This window comes from Thermobia domestica, chromosome 17, assembly GCF_964235325.1.
Source record: "Thermobia domestica chromosome 17, izTheDome1.hap1.1, whole genome shotgun sequence".
NCBI lineage: Eukaryota > Metazoa > Arthropoda > Insecta > Zygentoma > Lepismatidae > Thermobia > Thermobia domestica.
In genome coordinates this window covers 56,298,484-56,304,483 of record NC_137470.1, presented here as the reverse complement: position 1 = coordinate 56,304,483, position 6,000 = coordinate 56,298,484, and positions in this window count along the sequence as shown.

The window sequence follows — 6,000 nt, the reverse complement described above, 5'->3', positions numbered from 1 at the left end:
GCAGTAGTATGAGTCCGAGTATTGTTATGTTGTAGAGGAAATTTGTTTTCAGAAGTCCGTGTTACTTCGTATAATAGGTTTACGATCTTTTTGGAGATCGGAATATAAGCTATTATTGACTATGAGTTCCGTAGGCTCTAATGCTCCAAAATGACACCCTTTTGGTCTCAGAAGAAAGTACTAACTTCCCTGCATGCTCGCTTTCTTACTTTCGGAATGGGGCCGTGGTGGCTCAGTGGTAGAGCGTTCACCTCTGGTGCTTGGGGCCCCTGGTTCGATCCCAGCTCGCGACAAGTGAACTTTGTGGTGGACAAACATAGCTTGCGTGGGTTTTCTCGGGGTTCTCTCATTTCCTCCTACTTTCTTCATTCCACCATTTCATTTATTTATCATAATCACCGTTTCCTTTAGCCTAACCAGCATCATCGTAAGACATAAAACTTAAAAATTTCATATTTTACTTTCGGAATGTAATAGCGCACCCATATTTCATTCCAAATAACGAATTTCTTCTGAAAGTTTGCGGAGTGGCAAAACCTCGTCACACATCAACACACCCTGCTTCAGTTCGTCTATCAGCTGGCATGATACCATCCTGGCGCACACATTCCGAAATCTGAGCACAGCTTGGAAAATGTTATAGATTGAACAGTGACTTATGCCAGTGATTGTAATTGCTTCATCCAGTCACTCTGCACTGCTCCTTATCACAATTTCAATTTACATAGAGCAAAGACGGTAAGTGATAACAAGCAATTATTTATTGGTATAGATTCAGCGTCCCAAGCATACGTTCTATCTGCGCTCCTTATTCTTATGTTGAAACCGCAAGTGGTAAACGTATCACGTACGTCCAGAATATTGGATCAATAAGAGCTAGACATAGAGCACTCACTTCTGGTGGGTGAGATTTTTGGCTGGATCCCAGCTCGTGCCAAGTTTGCTTTGTGATGGACAACAGACAAACCATATGTGTGGATTTCTTCCGGCTCCCTCCCTTTCTTTCATTCAACTATTTCACTCATTGTCATCTTCATCACCTTTCCTTCGGAACATAATGATAGGACGTTACAAAAAAAAAAAAAAACATTCATGTCTCTCGGTGAAGCCATGTAGGCTAAACGAGACGGTGATGATAAGAACGAATGAAATGGTAGAATGAGAAAAGTAGGAGCACACGGGAAACCTCGAGGAAACCCCCCCACACATGGTGTTTGCCCACCATAAAGCCCACCTGGCAAAGCTGAAATCGAACCAGTGACCCCACATACAAGATGTCAATCCTCTACCACGGAGCCACTGCAACTCCGGAGTAGAAAAAGGATTTGCATTTCTACATGAGTGGTTGAGTTTCTCAACTGAAGATATACATACTTTCTTTTCATTATAGGAAAAAAATAATCAAGCTTTACGGTTTGATAATTTTTTTAAGTACTAACTAGGCAACCGGAGAAATCCTCGATCGCAAGTGTGTTCGAATTATGAGCGTTAAAATTTCAAAATTGAACAGATTTTGCAGAAAGTTTGAAGAACCATTTCTTGAGATAGACGCTTCAGTTTTGGCATCAGGGAGTTCTCCTGGATACCCAACACAGTAGTAAGATCAAACCTTACGCATTTTGAAAGATAAGGGCAATTATTTGGAAGGGTGTGAGGGGTAATGGCGTCTTACACCTTGCAAATTGCCCCCCATTTGGCATACTGAGTCAATAAGCTAATAAAATGTATTTGATACATTTGGATTTGATTCGACTGTATTGTTATTCAAATATCACTTTCTGTGTAGCCTCCTTCAAATTGAACCAAAGCATTTGTCTTGAAAACGCTTTGCAAGGCGTGCAAAATTCAATGAAGAACGTCGTGGTATTCACAATTAAACTTGTGATTATCTATATTGTATTGTTCTTCCCAGACCCGTATCCATGGGAGGTCTAGGGGGCCGGACTCCCCTTAAATTTTTACTACCGCCCATACATTTTCACGGTAGGCTTGCAAATGAACAATAATATAGTGATGAACTATAATATGGTTGGATCGTCCCCCTCACCAACATTTTTGTGCTTTCTACAGGCCTGATTCTTCCCCTTCTGTAGCTAAGAGTGAGACCAATATTTTCTCAAAAAGCTCTGTCACCAATGTGTTGTTTTGTCCGGATCAGTTGTTTAGTAAACATTTTGCACTGGGCCACACTAAAATATAGTATCATATGTGGAAAACGAAAATCATGTTATTGTTAAAATGAAGTTAAATCAAATAAATTATCTACTAAGGCTCGCATTGAGGGTGAATACGAATATTAGTTTATACCACCGTATTTTATTTATTAGTTAAACCCTAATCGTACGGAAATGCGATCCAAACAGCTCGCGCAGCGCCAGACAGACCTACCGTGGAACTCCTGAGCTCTACTTTGAACCCTGTCGGCCTATGCTTATGAATGGCAGAATATGATGTTCTAATACATCATCGCCAGCCATGTACTTAGTTTTCAGCGAATTGGAATGTCGTTTGTGGGGAAATATTGGTCAAACTCCAGGAAATATTCTAAGATATTCAATTGGCCGAAAAATTTAAAGAAAAAAAATGGTTAGTGGGAATGTGCGCTCGAAGTTGTGAACCAGGTGACTTTTATTCTTGAGAAAACCGCTGTTCGCATACATCATCGCTAGCCGATTTTTTGTTTTTTGGTCACATTTCACGCGGAATACCGTAAAATATTGCCTGAAGTTTGGCCACTATTTTCAAATAATCGCCATTAAAATCCGTTGAAAATTTAAAAAAATGGGTATGGATGAGATATTGAAACACCGTCTTCCATAATTAATACCATCATGTCCATTTGTTTTCTTGGGGTACTCCTGTTTCCTCCCTTCTTCTCATTCCATCAATTCTTCCATCACCATTCACTTGCCTTAATCATCGTCTTCCTTAGCCTAAAGGGTATAATTATCGGATGTTAAACTGAAATATTTCATTTTCCCCACAATGCACAGAGGCCGGCTGGGTTGGGAGTCCCGTTCAAGTTAATTTCGCGACAAAGCGTTTCGAAGACAAATGTCATTGTTTAATGTTTAGGTGGCCACACAGAAAAGTGACATTTGAATGACAATACAGTTGGTGGAAAATACATTTTATTAGCCTATTGACCCGGTGTGCCAAACAGGATGCAATTTGCAAGCTGTAAGGTCCATTACCCTTCAATCCTTCCTCAATAAGTTCCCTTATCTTGCAAAATACGTACGTTTTGACTTCACCATTTTGTCGAGCACCCAAGAAAACACCCCAGTACCAAAACTGAAGCGTGTATATCAAAAAGCGTGGTTACTTCAAACCTTTTCCAAAATCTGTTCAGTTTTGAACTTTCAACGCTCATAATTCGAACAAGCTTGCGCTCGAGGATTTCTCCGGTTGCCTAATTGTTTCATATGTAAAAAGGAGTCAACTGAGCATAGTGTCAGTATGAAACCAGAGTAACAAACCACGATCTTCCCTAGTAAGTGAAATTAATTAGTATTTTCCACTAATGAGTTCAGGCAACTATTCGTGTATATATGAAAGCTCAAAAACATATATAAATTATTTTCAAGAATATATAATATTTTACCTAAGCAAAATGAGTTTCAGCAAAAATAAATCAAGAAAGAAAAGGAAAGAAGAAAACAGAAAGAACACACATTACATACTTAACATTCAAAATGATCGTCAAAATAAACTACCTTTGTATTACACGTGTGCATAATATTTACGTGGAAACAAACAGTTAAAAATTGAAAAGCGCTTAGCTGTTTCTTCAAATTATTCTCCCTTTCTCTTCGCTTCCCTTGGCTCTTCGATTTTTTTACTTTGAGTTGCATTCTTCTTTTTTGTATATGATTCCTTCCGTTTCCCCATTTTCCGCTTTTATTATTTATAATAGTTTTGTCACAATTCACAGGTTCCCCCTCTTGACTTGAAACGCTAACAAGTAATTACCCTACTAATGTGACTGCAACAGTAGACATGCAAGTTTGGCAACGAAGCATTATGGCGTCCTGCGCAAGCATGAGATTCAGCCGCTAAAACTATTTCCGTAAACATAGAATTATATTTGGATAAAGTGTAAAACATAACACGAAAAATGGTCCTATAATATCCATATTTCGTAATGAGACAACTACTTATAAAATAATTTATGCTTATAAGTAAAAATTTCATAAAATTGAGCACAGGAGTAGCAAAATCTAACAGCAAGCGCCATCTTGCGTACTCATCTTAAAACTCATCAAGTTTTCCTCTTATATGTAACTTTTTTTAGATAACAGAATACATAATCACAGGAATAGTATCTTATGTTGTAGCTGACGCGTAACTCTATTTTATAGTGCAATATTTATAATATGTGCCATTTCTTTATGAGTTGGTTAAGGCAATGAACTAATGCTTATACTGACTTCCGGGTAGTGATCCACCTTAACTGTGTATGTATGTATCTATAATCTTTGATAAATTATCTTGCAACAAATGTTAATAGATAACAATGACCAATATCTTATATTAGACTAACAGAAATACCCATTCTTTGCATAGGTCAGTAAATATATATATATATATGTAAACAAACTGAACAACGAAAGGAGAAAAAATGTCGGTTATTTTCCATTACTTTTGCGTGTCGCGATAAACGCCCACTGAGACGCCTCTGGTTCGAATTAAAAAAAAACGCCTCTTGGTCCTACCCGAAGGAAACTGTATTTGGAAGTCAGCAACATTGGTAGTATCACCATTCATCTCAGCGACCGCGAAAACTATGTATTTAACACTAATATTGGGTCATTTTGGATTATTTTTACATGTCTCGGTACCCCTCCGCAAGTGATCTCCAGCCCGCATACAATGGTAGCTGGATTTGAAAGTCATCGCTAATGGAAGTGTCACCATTGATCTCATCGACCGCTAAAGCTATGGATTTGACACCAGATCGGTCACTTTGGATTATTTTTACATGTCTCGGTATCCCTCCGGTGACCCTCCGCCCGCAGCCGAATGGGGTGAATTTGGAAGTTAATGCGATTGGAGTTTCATCATTGATCTGAGCGATCGCGGAAACTATGGATTCTACCCTAATATCAGCCATTTTCTACTACCTTTGTATGTTCCGGTAAACGCCCCGTAGTTCGAATTTTGAAGAAAATAACGCTTCGTCTTGGTCTGGGGCCTTGACCAAGATACCCGTGACCAAATTTTGGTAACTCTCGGTCCACTCATCTGGTTCCCAGGCATCACACAAACACACACACACACACAGAGACAGACAGACACAAAAACAAAGGGCAGTATGCAGAGTCCTTTTGACGACTAATTAAAGGCATACTATGGGGTTGACTAACGGATGGTTATCAAAATTATATACAGAGTCTCTGCTTAGGACATAGTATTTGACGAAGTTAACCAAATGTGTCTAATTAATCTAGAGCAGAGGCTAATCTTTTACCCACGGTTTAGCGTGCGACACAACATTTCGTATTTCATATTTCATGTATTTTCATTTTTACAGATTACCCATGCGCTGATCTACTTTTCCGTAGTTGCCACATTTATTTTTTCTCACCCGATGCATTAGGGTTATATAAGTTAATCATACCTAAATAATGATTTTAGTTGTATTCAAATTAGACTCTGAATACCAAGTGCACTTTCCTTAGTAAAGAGTTAGTATGCTTACTAACTAGTCTGCGACTAACCCTCGATTAACGAATTCTCTCTGAATACCGCCCAAATTCTTTATTTTATTTATAGTAGAATATCTGATCTAGTATTAACGTTTGCAACACTAACCGAAAAAAGCATTCAGCAGTAATGCCAGTTGGCGGGAAATTTCCCGAAAAACGCGAAATTATGAGCTGTGGCAGGAGCGCTGAAATTTTTCTTTAAGATATGTTGCAAATGGGAAATTCTGACTCTCAACTTTTCTGGTATGTTTTCTCATCATTATTTTTTCTTTTGCTCTTTCTCTCTCTTACA